This window comes from Dromiciops gliroides, chromosome 1 (genome assembly GCF_019393635.1).
Source record: "Dromiciops gliroides isolate mDroGli1 chromosome 1, mDroGli1.pri, whole genome shotgun sequence".
NCBI lineage: Eukaryota > Metazoa > Chordata > Mammalia > Microbiotheria > Microbiotheriidae > Dromiciops > Dromiciops gliroides.
This window is the reverse complement of record NC_057861.1, coordinates 602,402,289-602,418,409: the sequence shown is the minus strand read 5'-3', so window position 1 is coordinate 602,418,409 and position 16,121 is coordinate 602,402,289.

Sequence of the window (16,121 nt, the reverse complement as noted above, 5' to 3'; positions counted from 1 at the left end):
GAGGATCAGAGTAGTTAAGTGATTTGCCAAAGGTTACACATCAAGGAGATCGGGTGTCAGAACCAAGATTTGAGGTTACATTTGTCTTAACTCTATCTGCTTGGTACAAAGAGCCGTTTCCATGTTGGTTCAATGAAGAGATTGGGCCAGGTTGCCTGGGAGGTCCCTGATATTTCTATTCTATAATGTAGCTCATGATCAGGGCTTTCCATAGGGCAAGGACTGAGGAAGCAGCCTTCAGTGCTCATGGCTGCTAGAAAGAGAGGAAAGAGTTGGGTGGGGAGAGGAACCCGGAGGGAAAGAGCAATGAAGGAACAGTGATTTCCAGAGGTAACAATTGTTCAGAATTTCATTTCCTAAAGAATCGTCAACCAGCTGTTGCCTGCTCAAAGAGTCTAGTGTACAGAGAACTATATTAGGTTCTATGGGGGAATCTCACAGAGCTTGCAGTCTTGTTGAGAAAATAAGACTAATGTATATAAAGCAATTAAAGTAGAGCTGGGACCAAGTGTGGGGGGGTGTTGTAAAGCAGGCCTCTGCTTTGGGGCCAATATGTAGTGGATACAAAGAAGGATGCTTTTAAATAGACAGCTCAGTGGTATAGTAGATGGAGTGCTGGGCTTGGGAGTTGGGAATAACAGATACTGGCCTCGGATACTTCCTAGCTTTGTGACCCTGGGCAAGTCATTTGATTTCTGTCTGACTCAGTTTCCCCAACTATAAAACGGGGATAATAATGGCACCTACCTCCTAGGGCGTTGTTAGGATCAAATGAGAGAATGTTTGTAAAGCCCTTAGCACAGTGTCTGGAACATAGTAGGTGCTTTAAAAAATGCTTGTTTCCTTCCTAAATATTTCTTTTTCCTAATTCACATATTTTTTTAAATGCCAGAATAAGTCCTCTTTTCATGACACATAGTCATTTATTTGGCGATAAGCCATGCATCACAGCCAAGGCTCAAAGCCTCAGGTGGGCAAGCAGTAACATGGAGGAATATTACTGTCAAATGTTGGAAAGCATCATTTTCCTACCTTGCCTAAGGGATGCAAACACTTTTTTTTTTCTGACTCTGCAAGACAAGATATAATAAAAAGCCGATTTATGTAGTTGCCACAGAAGGTGAGAGAAGGGGAAGATTTTGCTCAGATGGTGAGGAGCTATAAAACCTAAAAACTTATCAGACATCTGCAGGAGATGTTGGGCATGACTCTAGTATAACACATGAATCAGTCAGTCAATTAACTGTATTGGGCACCCACTGTGTACATGATACCAGGGGATGAAAGCAGGGGATTTATAGCAATGTTTGGAGCCAGAATCACATGACAAAACAGAAAGCCAGTTGTAGGGAAACCTTTTTTTCCCCACTAACCCTGACATCATGAATCTATGGTATGTTTTCAGAATTTCTCCCTAAATGTCAGTGCCCAGATCATGTATTTAGACCAAGAGGCAGAGGATGTATTCAATAAATGGGATGAGAGGAGCCCAGTAGTTAGAAATAAAGAGGAGGGATCATGAGGAAATGGAGAATGGTCTCCTCTCAAAAAGAATATAATAGTTGGGGCAGCTAGGTGGCATAGTGGATAAAGCACCAGCCCTGGATTCAGGAGGACCTGAGTTCAAATCCAACCTCAGACACTTGACACTTACTAGCTGTGTGACCCTGGACAAGTCACTTAACCTTCATTGCCCCACAAAAATAAAATAAAATAAAATAAAAAGAATATAATAGGGGCAGCTAGGTGGCGCAGTGGATAGAGCACCGGCCCTGGATTCAGGAGGACCTGAGTTCAAATACGGCCTCAGGCACTTGACACTTACTAGCTGTGTGACCCTGGGCAAGTCTCACCAAAAAAAAAAAAAGAATATAATAGTCACCATTCAAATTATACTCCTCTGAACCTGTTTGAGGAAAAAGGTCTCAGTCCCCCTCCTCAGAAAACAAGACCACATAGTTCAAGGAACCCTGAGCTGGTCTCAATTAGGTCCTTTCCTGAACCATGTCCATATAAGGGAGGATTGAAGAAATGCCCCTGTGTCACCTCCCCCATTGGCTAAGAACCCAAAGAATAATTATGGAAATTAGGGTTAGGAATATTGCATTCTGGTTAGCTAGTTTTTGCAGGTAGATTGTAACCCTTGAGTAATTGGATCAGTGATGGAAAAGGGGAGGGTCCATTCACGTTAGAGACTAGGGTTTAAAATAGGGCCTGCAAGCCCCTGTTCTTTGCACCCACCAGCTGCACACTGGGTTTCCCATTCTCACGAGAATGACAATAAATGAGCCTTTCACACATTACCGCCGCTGAGTTCCAGAGAATTATTGAGCAGGAGTCATTTTCCTCACATTATATAAAGCTGTTTTCTGGAAGGCAGTGGATACCAGGTCTCAGGATCAGTGTGTAAAATTCACTATACCTGATTATTTGTGGACAGGGTCGGGGCTAGGTATGAGGAGAAGAGGGATGGAGTGTTGCAAAAGCACTTAGTCTTTGTTATCACCCCTTGGGAAAGGAGTTTAACCGCAGGAAGATAGTTTATTTTTATTTTTATTTTTTTTTGCTGGGCAATGAGGGTTATGTGACTTGCCCAGGGTCACACAGCTAGTAAGTGTCAAGTGTCTGAGGTCAGATTTGAACTCAGGTACTCCTGACTCCAGGGCTGGTGCTCTATCCACTGCGCCACCTAGCTGCCCTAGGAAGATAGTTTATTATCACGAAGTAGAAAAGTGGGGATATCTAGGTGGCACAGTGGATAGAGCACCAGCCTTGGATTCAGAAGGACCTGAGTTCAAATCTGACTTCAGACACTTAACACTTACTAGCTGTATGACCCTGGGCAAGTCACTTAACCCCAATTGTCCCGCAAAAAAAAAAAAGAAAGAAAGAAAAGAAAAGTGACTAGATCCTTTGATGAAAACAAGGAAAGGTTTCCAATTCCTATTGACTCTTGGGCCCATTTGGCTGAATTTGGTTCAGTTGATTACTGGTAACAAAGATGGGACCAAAAGGACACATAAGTTCAGGACGAGAGAACAAATTATTGTGGGAACAGAGGCCATGCTATGAGCTTCATGAAGTCTAAAGTCAAGGGGGACCATTTAGTCCAGAAAATGGGGACTTAGGCATAGGTAAGGTATCAGAGGAAAAACATTTCATTACCAATTATTCAATCAATAAGTATTTATTAAGCACCTACTATGTGCCAGGCACCTGATAGAGTAAAGGGGATTGCCTTTCCAGTATGCACAGACTGCCTAACATGGAGGTAATCCTGCTTCCCTGAGTTCCCCTACCATATGGTTTATGAGTAATCTCTTTGATTGGCTGCTTAACTAGAAGAAGCCATATCTTTAAAAGTGGGCAGAGGGGCAGCTAGGTGGTGCAGTGGATAAAGCACTGGCTTTGGATTCAGGAGTATCTGAGTTCAAATCCAGCCTCAGACACTTGACAGTTACTAGCTGTGTGACCCTGGGCAAGTCACTTAACCCTCATTGCCCCACAAAAAAAAACCCAAAAAACCAAACCCAACCAAAAAAACTGGGCAGACTGAGACAGTTGTTCTCTTTCCTGTTCAGTCTTTCCTGACCAAGTAAAGGTGAAGATGAAGGGTGAAGATTACAATTCATCTACAATACAGATGACATGAATTGAAGTGTGCGTGGGTACCTTTCTCTCCTCTTGTCTTATTAGCTCTAAAAAAATAGGTTTGGGTGTTTTGTTTTTTTGTACTGTTTCATTGTCCTTCTCAGTTTCAAAGGCAGATATAATGGGGACCTTGAATCCAATAGCCAGCCTGGCAGGGAAGCCCTGGGACTTGAGCATGAAGGGAGTTTTGGACTCTACAGGAACAGGGATAAGAAATTAACCTCATGCCCTTCCCCTGCCCAGACTGTGAAGTGGTATGGGAAGGAAGAACAGGGGTATTACACCTCCCATGTCTTGTGGATTAAGTTTTCATTATACCTTTAGAAAGAAATATTTATTTGTAAAATCTAAGCCAATATAAGTGTTAAAGTGGAACTGGGGTATAGGGAACTAGCCCTACACTTGGGGGAACACCATTGGTGGGGGCTGGAGTTGATGGTAGAGAGACTAGACAACTGCCCCCAAATCCCCTTAAAACTATTAGGGAACTGGGGCAGCTAGGTGTTTCAGTGGATAGAGCACCAGCCCTGGATTTCAGGAGGATCTGAGTTCAAATCTAGCCTCAGACATTTGACACTTACTAGCTGTGTGACCCTGGGCAAGTCACTTAACCCTCATTGCCCCACCAAACAAACAAACAAACAAACAAACAAACAAAACTATTATATATGAGAACCCAGGGGAAAGGTAAAATATAACATGCTTGCCCTTCCAGTCATCAAGGGCCAGGGTGTTCAGTATTACACTAGGTGCTAGGAACAAAGTCCAAAGAATGAGACAATTTCTGTTCGCAAGGGGGCTTTTAGTCTAATGGAGAAGACGACTAGCACATATAAATACAAAGTGAATCCACAAAATTATAACAAAGTAGTTAATAACAGGGCAGCAAGGTGGTACAGTGGATAGATCACTGAAGTTGGAATCAAGACTCATCTTCATGAGTTCTGACAAAATCAAATTTAGACTCCCTGTTTCCAGAGCTAAGGCCCAGCAAGGAAGCTGCACCCTGAGCTCGGCAGGACAATAATCCTTTGCAATCACCCTCTGCATGAGATCTCACCCTCTGGGCTAGTCACACAATTCACCAGGGGTTCTTTGGTTGGAGACAAACACGGGACAAAGTTGAAATGTCCTGCAGTGAATCAAACTTGTCACATGCTTGCTGCTCCCTCATTGTTAGGGTTACAACTCACTAGTATAAGCATCGAGATCTCCCCACACTGCCTCTGGCCTTTCCACTAGGGGTGGGACCCTGGCACATGCATCTCTAGTTCCACCTTACTTGAAAGCCTTTTTCTTCACTTAGAAAATTAACTTCCTCTCTAATACCTGACTAACCTGCCTCTGGCCTATTCTGTAAGCCTCTGGCCATACATAGGTTAGAGACTGGTTCTGGAAAAGTCCGGTTGACAGTTCAAATATAAACTCAGACACTTACTAGCTATGTGACCCTGGGCAAGTCACATCACTCTGCCTCAGATTCTTCATCGGTAAAATGAACTGGAAAAGGAAATGGCAAACCACTCCAGTATCTCTGTCAAGAAACCCCCAAATGCGGTCATGAGGAGTCTTAAAATGAATGAACAACAGTAAGAGTTGATTGAGTTTAGGAGTCGCTTAGTCAGAATCTGCTCTTTTTTTTTTTTTTTTTTTTTGCTTAACCCCAATTGGGTTAAGTGACTTGCCCAGGGTCACACAGCTAGTAAGTGTTAAGTGTCTGAGGCCGGATTTGAACTCAGGTCTTCCTGAATCCAGGGCTGGTGCTCTATCCACTGCTTCACCTAGCTGCCCCTAGAATCTTCTCTTAAGGAACATTACTTAAGGAAAATCATCAACAGTCAAACTAACTAAAAAGATACAGTTGGTAGAAGGGAAAGGAGAGGTTAAAAGAGAAATATCCAGAGGTCAGAGCATAATGATCTCCACATAAGAAGTGAAGGAGCTAAGTGTCCAAATATCAAGGCAGTTTGGGTCTTTTCGGGAAGGGTCTTTCTCAGTGGGAGGCAGAACAGGGCAAAGCATGAGCAGATGTTCTAGAATGTAGACAGTGGAGTTGTAGTGAATAATAACAGAATTGTTGACCAACATAGCTGAGCTTTTGCTGCACTTAGTTTATTGCTTAATTATCTAGTTGAAAAGGATGAAAGAAAGGGTAGATTCTCCTTAATATCTTCCCTAACTCAATCTGGGGACTCGGAGGCATTTTAGGCAAAATGGGAGAATCGGTTTTGGACTAGTACAGAATTTGGAACCCAGGTATCTGCATATGTAATCAGGATCCATGAGCAAGTACTGCAAAGGTGCACAGGAAGCAAATTTAAGGCATTTAAAATTTACTTTCCAATGACAGTAGCTGTGTGTTTGGACAAGCAAGCCAGGCTTCCTGGTAAAGAGAGAAGGGTGTTGAGTTACTGGAAAAGGGAAAGCCATGCTCTGGCAGGGGAGTCGGCTGGTAAGGAGAGTCAGTCCATGCTTTATGAGCATGCTCAGCAAATTTACTGACTCAGTGGGTAGGCGACGCTTGGTTCTGCCTAGTTCCCCATTGCCACCTGCTGTTTCTTTCGGGAAGGCTGACAACAAGGCTGGAATTTAAATTTGCACCTCTGCTTCAGAACTGTTCTTAAAGATAGGCAGTGATAATTAGATCGTGCTAGAAGAGAAAGATGAACTTGCTCTGCTCTGCTCCTGTGACCGATTGCTTCAGTTATAGTTATCACTGACTGGATGGGAAAGAATAGATGAAAGTTTTAATAGACATGGGGTGATGATGACAGCAAAAGTTCTCTGGAACACTACCAAGGATGGGTGTGTGTGTGTGTGTTATTTGTTGTTGTTGTTGTTTATCCTTCATCTGGAAGAGAACCATGACAAGGGGAGGTGATGTCATGACTTGCAATAAATTGGCAGGGATATACAAAGTAGGCAGGGCTGTGCAAAGTCACCAACCTCACTCTCTCCTCCAGAGTCAGTGGCAAGATATTCATCAGGACAAATGGAGATGGCCCTGGATGTTTGAGGCAATTGGGGTTAAGTGACTTGCCCAGGGTCACACAGCTAGTAGGTGTCTGAGGTGAGATTTGAATTCAGGTCTTCTTGACTCCAGGGCCAATGCTCTATTCACTGCACTACCTAGCTGCCCCTAGAGGGTGGGGAATACAATAAGCATTTTTAAGTCCTACTGTGTGCCAAGCAGTGTGCTAAGTCCTGGGAATACAAATCCAAGAAGAAATGTCATCCCTGGTCTCAAGATGCTTACATTCTAATAGGAGAAAATAACACATAAAAGGGAAGATGAAAAGTAGGAGAGGGAGAGGAAGGAGAAGGTACCCCCCTTGGGAGCATAATAGAGAAATTCTGGAGAGGCAGAGGTTGAGTCTAGAGAGGAATAGAGACAAAACCGAATTGGGTGTTTTTTCTTAAAATAGAGGTTCTTGGAAGAACCAAACAATCAGAGGAAGAGGCCATAGCTATGGAGTGAACTTCTAGGGTAAGAAAGGTGCTGTGGTATAGGAGAAAAAGTCCAGAGAGTCAGCAGTGGAGTCCAGAGAAGAATGAAATATCTTTGGTATTTCAAAGAATAGAAAAACATTACAGAATGTCCTAAATGTAGCTAGTAGGTATAGTGAATAGAATGCCGGGCCAGGAGTCACAAAGACTCATCTTCACGAGTTCAGATCTGGCCTCAGATAGTTACTAGCTGTGTGACCTTGGGCAAGTCACTTAACCCTTTTTGCCTCAGTTTCCTCATCTGTAAAATGAGCTAGAGAAGGAAATGGTAAACTACTCCGGTATCTTTGCCAAGAAAATCTGAAATGGGGTCGAGAAGAGTCAAACATGACTGAAAAACATCTGAACAACAAAAGAATGTCCCAATCAAAGACAAATGGAAGGGGATGTGGAGGTGAGAGAATTTGGTTCCCCATTCACTATATTTGAGGTAGTCACAGAACATCTAGGATCTAATTTAAAAAAAATGACAAGGCAGTGCCTGCTATCAGTGGAAAAAGAACCCCACCCCATGAGATCGAATTACTCTGTGTGTGTGTGTGTGTGTGGAAATTCACCTCCCACCAAATGATGATTATGTCTATCAGCAAAGCTTTTGTTATTGTTTTTGTCATTTCCAAATCTTCATGATCCCAGTTGGGGTTTTCTTGGCAAAGATACTGGAGTGGTTTGCTATTTCCTTCTACAGCTCATTTTACAGATGAGGAAACTGAGGCAGACAGGATTAAGGATAAATTACTTGCCCAGGATCATACTGCTAGTGAGTGTCTGAGGTTGGATTCAAACTCATGAAGATGTCTTCCTGACTTCAGGCCTGGCACTCTATCCACTTGGCCACCTAGCTTCCTAGCAGCAAAGGAACTTATCCAAAAGGAAGCAACCCATTGAACAGTTGGAGAATCAGTTTGAGTTTTCAATGTACACTCCAGACAGACATACAGAGAGGGAGTCACTCAAAAGAGACAGCTAATTCTGGCAATAGAGAAAAGTAGACCCTGAGAACCCAGTTGAACAACTCTCCCAGCAGAGATTTTTTTGGGGGTGGGCGGGGCAATGAGGGTTAAGTGACTTGCCCAGGGTCACACAGCTAGTAAGTGTCAAGTGTCTAAGGCCAGATTTGAACTCAGGTCCTCCTGAATCCAAGGTCAGTGCTTTATCCACTGTGCCACCTAGCTGCCCCCACCCAGCAAAGATATTACATTCAGGGGCAAAGTCTTATGTGTTCTCCACAGGAGAGTAAGGGGCAAATATATTGCAGTGAGGGCTTAGAATCAGGAAGACTCATCTTTCTGGGATAAAATCTGGCCTTGGATATTTATTAGCTGTGTGACCCTGGGTAAGTCTCTTATCTCTGCCTCACTTTGCTCATCTGTAAAATGAACTGGAAAAGGAAGTGGCAAACCACTTCAGTATCTTTGCTAAGAAAACCCCAAATAGGATCATGAAGAGTCTGAAACAACTGAACAATGACAACAAAAGTGGGATTTCTGAGATGAAGATATATTCTTACAGTAATATCACAAAAAACCAGTCAAAATAGTCAGTTCTAAATTAACACAGTTACAAAACTGAAGCTCTTCACAGTGAAGGCAGGATAAATATGTTGTAGGTATCCCATCCAGCACTACCTACCTACCTTGAGATCAGGGCAAGGGGTTTCTTTTGTATAAAATGGAGTATAATAGAAAAAAAATCAATTTCTTTGGCTGAACATTTCCAAGCAGCCAAACAGATACTTAAGAGTGGCAATATGTTAAGTCATGAATGATAACAGTCTGTCAAGGGTCTATTTTATAGATTACAGAGGCCTAAAATTGCCAAGTCCCTTATACTGCTAAAATAGTCAACATTTTTTTACAAATGAAATGGAAAATACTGTAAATGGAACTTAAGGAATGGGGTGGAAAACAGAACCATTTAGATCTTTTAAGAATTGGTTCAGGGGCGGCTAGGTGGCACAGTGGATAAAGCACTGGCCCTGGATTCAGGACTACTTGAGTTCAAATCCAGCCTCAGACACTTGACACTTACTAGCTGTGTGACCCTGGGCAAGTCACTTAACCCCCATTGCCCCGCCAAAAAAAAAAAAGAATTGGTTCATATGATAAAGAGCTGGACGGAAACTTGAAAGATCAAATGGCCTGTGACATGTACTAACTGTGTGACCTTTGGGCAAGTCACTTAACCCCAGTTGGCTCAAAAAAAAAAAAAAAAGGAGAGAGATGGAATGATCAGTTCAACATTGCCCCCTTCTCCATTTTACCAAAATTGGAAATCTCTTTTCTGGCCTTGATACCCAAGGGAGGAACTTGTCACCCAAGAAAAGGAGACTCCCTGGATGGTGGGCTTCCTGGATGTGGAAGGTTTTATATGGTTCCACTGGTCCCTGACATGAGTCAGCAAAAGTTACATACTTGAACCAATCAATCTTTATGTTAAGTCAAGTCAAGATGAGGAAGCTAAAGCCCAGAGGGGTTAAGTGATTTGTCCAAAGTCACAGAAATAGCAGCAGAACTGGAATTCCAACCCAGGTTCCCTGATTTAATCTTCTTTCCACTACACCATGCTGTTACTCCTCTAAGGATTCATATTAAAGAATTTTGTTTTTATTTTTTAAAATGTCAATTGGCAATTTGGTAGAAAGCAGGATGGAAAACAGGGGAATTTTGCTAGCATCAAGTAAAATAACTCCTGTAAAACTCAATAAATATTTCCTTTAATTTCATTTTCAGCTTTTACCCAGTACAGAGGACCTGGTGCTTTGAGCCCTCATATCTGGATAATTTTATTCTTAGCAAGTATTGGATGCACACATAGGTACAGCAAATGACAGTACCTAAGGTTTAATTTGCAAGAAAATGTAAATTTATTTTTCCAAACAAGAAAACCTGGCCCGGCACAAAGCTGTGGAAGCTACTTGATGAATCGATCCATGCAGAGTATCCTGTTTGTCAAAGGGTACAGAGCAGCAATTGGCAATTTAAGAAGATGATGTCAGTGGAGAGACACAATGATTTTCCTGCTAAAGCCAAGCTAGAATTAAACCTCCAGAAGTTAATGAGCAGTATGTGTTCCAGCAACGTTTGGTGTTCCCAGAAACATGTGTCAGGGCAAGAATTACCTCTCCATGGTACCTTGGGGAAGCAATGCTTCCATCCCTTCCATTCAATTCGACAAAAGTGTCTCCAAAATCTACCTTATTCAAGGCACTGCTTCAGTTGCTTGGGATCCAAAGCAAAGGTGAATAACAGACAAATCTCTCTCAGTTTCCCTTAAGGAAATCTACTAGAAATAGCTGATGTTTATCAAGCATTTCAGAGTCTGTGAAGACCTCTATGTACATAATCTCATCTGATTCTTTTAATAATCCCTGTGAGGTAGGTTCCACTGGAATTACTATGACCATGTTACAGATTAGAAAACTGCATTTCAAAGTGGTTAAAAGGGGGAGGGGGCAAAGGCAAGATGGTGGAGGAAAGGCAGGAAGTTGCCTGAGCTCTCACCCAAACCTCTCCAAATACCTTTAAATAATGGCATCACACAATTCCTGGAGCAGCAGAGCCCACAAAAGGACAGGGTGAAATAGTTTTCCAGCCAAAGACAATTTAGAAGGTTGGCAGGAAAGGTCTGTTGTACCAGGGTGAGAGTGGGGCACAGTTCAGTGCAGGCCACATCAGCACAGACCTGGCCTCAGCAAACCAACCGCAGGTCTTGGGAGCCACTGAATCAGCAACAGCAGTGACTGTTTCTGGAGCTCTCAGCCCACAGACAGTAAGGAGTTCAAATAACTGGTTAAAAGGAGATCACATGAGTCTCTTTGCTGGCACTGGGGGCATGACTCTGTTGCTTTGCCCATACTTAGATCCAGGTTGCAGTCCTGGATGACAATCCCAGGGCAGAGAGGAGCACTAGCACAATAGAACTTGTGGCCACAGTGGAGCAGGGACCCTCCTCATAGTTCCAGGGCAGAAGAGATGGCTTGTGGTTGTTCACAGACCAGAGCACAGACCAGGAGAGGAGTAAACATACCTCTTCTTAGATCATGCCACTTTGGAAAAACTAAAAACCTACAGGTCCCTAGAAGTATCTCTCTTTTTTTTTTTTTTTGCGGGGCAATGGGGGTTAAGTGACTTGCCCAGGATCACACAGCTAGTAAGTGTCAAGTGTCTGAGGCCAGATTTGAACTCAGGTACTCCTGAATCCAGGGCCAGTGCTTTATCCACTGTGCTATCTAGCTGCCCCCCTAGAAGTATCTCTGAAAATAGCTGCACAAAACCCCTGAAGCTTAGGATGGTGTACCCTACACCATGGAAGCAGAAACCTACTTTAACAAAGAGTTAAAAGTCAAGAAATAGGCTGGGAAAATGAGCAAACAACAGAAAAAATTCTGATCATAGAAAGTTATTATAGTGATAAGGAAGATTAAAACACACCCTCAGCAGAAGATAACAAAGTCAAGGTTCATATATCCAAAGCTTCCAAGAAAAATATGAATTGGTTTCAGGCTATGGAAGGGGTCACAAAAGACTTCGAAAATAAGGCAAGAGAGGTAGAGGAAAAATTGGGAAGAAAAATTAGAGTAATACAAGAAAATCATGAAAAAAGAGTCAACAGTGTGGTAAAGGAGACAGAAAAACATACTGAAGAAAATACCTTAAAAAACAGACCAGGCCTCCTCTTCCAGAACAAAGGACAAACAACAACTTTTGGGGGCAGCTAGGTGGCGCAGTGGATAGAGCACCAGCCCTGGAGTCAGGAAGATGAGTTCAAATCAGACCTCAGATACATACTAGCTGTGTGACCCTGGGCAAGTCACTTAACCTCAATTGCCTACAAAAAAAGTGTTCTCAGCATATATATAAATGATTCTCATTATTTTATTTTATTTTGTGGATCTGTGATTTCATCTAAATAGAAAGTTCTCTATGAGGAATGTTCTCTCCTAATGTAAGTAGGTATTTTCTCAATCTGCCTTGGACATTGAGAGAATAAGTGATTTGTCTAGCTTCAGACAATCATATATGATGGAGGATGGACTTGAACCCAGGCCTTTCTGACTCCAAAACCAGCTTTCCTGGGAAGACTTGACTAATGGTCCAAGGTAGATAAGAGCAACATTCTTGTAATAATGGAAATAACTCAGATTTATATAATAATTTAAGTTTCACAAAATGCTTACCTCACAACTTTTTTTTTTTTTGGTGGGGCAATGAGGGTTAAGTGACTTGCCCCAGGTCACACAGCTAGTGTCAAGTGTCTGAGGTTGGATTTGAACTCAGGTCCTCCCGAATCCAAGGCCAGTGCTTTAACCACTGCGCTACCTAGCTGCCCCTACCTCACAACTTTTTGAGGTACATAGGACAAGTATTACTGTCCCCATTTTATAGATGAAAAAACTAAGGTTTAAAGTAGGTTGAATGATTTCCCCAAAGTCACAGTTAGGCAGTCAGATTCAGTTCTCCTGGTACCAAGTTCAATATTCTTTCCATTGTATCATACTACTTTCTTTTACACGTTTTTTTTCCAGTCACTGGGGACCAGACTTTACTTTCTATATAACTGACAGAACTGAGAAATAGCTATTCTCAAAATCATTCTTTAGCTGATTCCTCCTAGGATGTGATCAAACTGATTGGTTTTAAAAAAGAAATCTATTGAACATAATTACTCTGTTGAAGTACAGTTGCTATAGGTTGGATTAGTTAATTAATTTTATCTCACATGAAGCAAATTAAATATAAATTCACATTTTAATTCAAGAATGGCAATGTAGCTTCCAATGGTGGGTGGCCTCACCATCATTTATCATAGTTATCCAGTCTTTACTGCAGTGGAATGGGTTGCAAAGTGCAGCATTTGGGGATTTTTTTGAAAACCACCCAGAAGCTTCAGCAATTGTGCAAAGGCATGGGACTCCATTCAATTCAATTAAAATTTTAAAGTACCTAATATGTGCTAGGCAATGTGCTGCAGAGATGTTGATGGAAAATAGTTATCCCTTCCACATCACTAAGGTTAGGGGTGCAGTGCCCCATATACTCTGAAAGATCCACATAAAATTTTTTGGCCTTCCCTTTGCACTAGAGAAAAAAATCTGAATTATTATGGTATTAAAAGATAAAATATGACCAAAAAAAGATAAAATATGTTGATATTATACAATACATATGTAATGCATTTCTGAGTTTCTAAGCTTTTTCAGTGTCCGCCTGCTAGCCTTTGTATGTGTCTGCAGCTTCTGCAAAACTCCCCCCAAATTCCCATTTAATTTCTTATGCCAACCTGTGATATATCAGAACTGTGATGGGGAAAGTTGTGATGTGGAAGGGATAACTGTAGAATTACCTGGAACATTGTGAGCCCTCTTTCTAAAGAAAGACCTGGTGGATAAAACACCAGCCTTGGATTCAGGAGGACCTGAGTTCAAATCCAGCCTCAGACACTTGACTCTTATTCGCTGTATGACCCCTGGGCAAGTCACTTAACCTTCATTGCCCTGCAAAAAAAACCAAAAACAAAACCTGGAGAGGAGTTTTAATTCTCTACCCTCTAATCAGAAAAGAGAGGCAGCTGAGGATGAGTTGAGACGGTGCTGAGTATCAAAACCTAAGTCAGTCAACTTGGTGATGAGATTTCAGGTGCTCAGCTTATCCTAAGGGGGAGGAGGGGAGGGGAAAAAGAATGATCTGTGGAATAAAAACCAAGCAGAACTGCTGATGGAAAAATGGAGTCTACTTCTCATCAGTGATTTTTGTGGATCATTTCAAACAATTACCCCGTAATTTTTGCCAGCTGTGAATATAATAATGGATGCAAAATCATGATATGGAATTTAAGCAATAAAACCATCTTTATATTATTTTGCTTCTGCAAGTCCTTTGTTGTCTATGTTCTGCAAGGGGAGCACATCACACCAATCTACCTTTCAATGTTCTTGTTCCCCACTCCTGATAATCTTTCTTTCTTTTTTTTTTTTTTGGTGGGGGCACAACAATTGTGAATGACTTAGCTATTCTCATCAATACAATGATCGAAGACAATCCAAAAGGACTAATGATGAAGTATATTATCCACCTCCAAAGAAAGAACTGATATTGATTGAATACAGACTAAAGCATGATGTTTTTCACTTTATTTATTTTATTTGTTTTATTCACATCTTCTTATACAAAATGACTAATATGGAAATGTTTTACATAATTGTACATGTATAACCTATATCTGATTGCTTATTGCCTCAGGGAGGGAGGAGGGAAGGGAAGGAAGGATAGAATTTGGAACTCAAAATTTTAAATAAAAATATTTATTTAATATAAACTAGAATAAAATTTTTTTAAAGTGCCAAAAAAAAAAAAGACAGGTGAGGCACTCCCTTTAACTATAATTCTAGCAATAAAAAGTGGGAAGCTAGCTATCAGAGTAAAGGCAGAAGGGCTGGGGTTGCTGAGAGCCCAGTGGCTAGGGCAAAATCAAGAACCCCCTGTTGGCATTGGTGAAATCAGAAGAGGAAGCTAAGACTTTAGGGAGGTAAATGGATGATGGCATCTTCAGGACATATGAAGAAGACAGAATCTGAAAAAGACAACAAAATTTCCAAAATGCCAAGGAGAATGGATTGCTAGAGTTGAAGATTCCTAGTTGTCATTCCAGAAACAAGGTCTGTAGCCCAATCTAGGTGAGGGTTTTTAAAAAAATTATTTTAAATTTATGGAATAGAACAAGCATTTCCACAACGTAGTACAATAAAAAGATGATTGCATATGAAACTGTAATTTACTATTTATAACTTGCTATTCCTTTCAAATATACAACAAAATTATCATGTAAATTTCTTTTTTTTCTTTCCTCCCTGCCCTCTACCATTAGGCACAAATAGGTATAGATATGTAAAGTTATTCTATATATACTTCTATTTATCAGTTCTTTCTCTGGATGCAGATAGCATCTTTCTTCATATGTCCTTTATAGTTAATCTGAGTAGTTATAATAGTTAAAATAACTTATTTGCTCAAAGTTGTTTCTTGTTTTGTTTTTGTTTTTGTTTTTGGAGGCAATGGGGGTTAAGTGACTTGCCCAGGGTCACACAGCTAGTAAGTGTCAAGTGTCTGAGGCCGGATTTGAACTCAGGTAGTCCTGAATCCAGGGCTGGTGCTTTAACCATTGCGCCATCTAGCTGCCCCTCAAAATTGTTCTTAAAACAATATTGCGGGGCGGCTAGGTGGTGCAGTGGATAAAGCACCAGCCCTGGGATTCAGGACTACCTGAGTTCAAATCCGGCCTCAGATACTTGACACTTAACTAGCTGTGTGACCCTGGGCAAGTCACTTAACCCCCATTGCCCTGCAAAAAAATAAATAAATAAACTGTTTAAAAAACAAAAAAACAATATTGCTGGGCAGCTAGGTGGCGCAGTGGATAAAGCACTGGGACGACCTGAGTTCAAATCCAGCCTCAGACACTTGACACTTAACTAGCTGTGTGACCCTGGGCAAGTCACTTAACCCTCAATGCCCTGCAAAAAAAAAAAAAAAAGAAAAGAAAAAGAAAGCAACCTCAGCCAAGCACCTGAAAGAGAATCACTTGAGAGCAGACAGGGGTTGGGGAGAACCTCTATCTGCTCCTCCTCACCTCCTTGACCAGAGAATGACTTTGTAAGTCTCAAAAGGTGAGAAGAATTTGGACTTCATATGGGTGACTTGGCAACAGCAGTGGTTGCTAGCAGCATCTGTATCAAGAAGCTGAGGACAAACTAGAAACACCAAGCAAGGACTTCCGGGGTAGAGCCAAGATGGAGGAGGAAAGGCAGTGAGCTCCCGAACTCATGATATGATCACTCCAAAAAACATCCAAATAACACCATAGGAAAATGCCTGGAGCAGCAAAACTCACAGAAGAATGTGCTAAAATCATCTTCTAACCAAGAACAGCTTGGAAGGTTGGAAGGAGGGAGCTGCTGTGCTGAT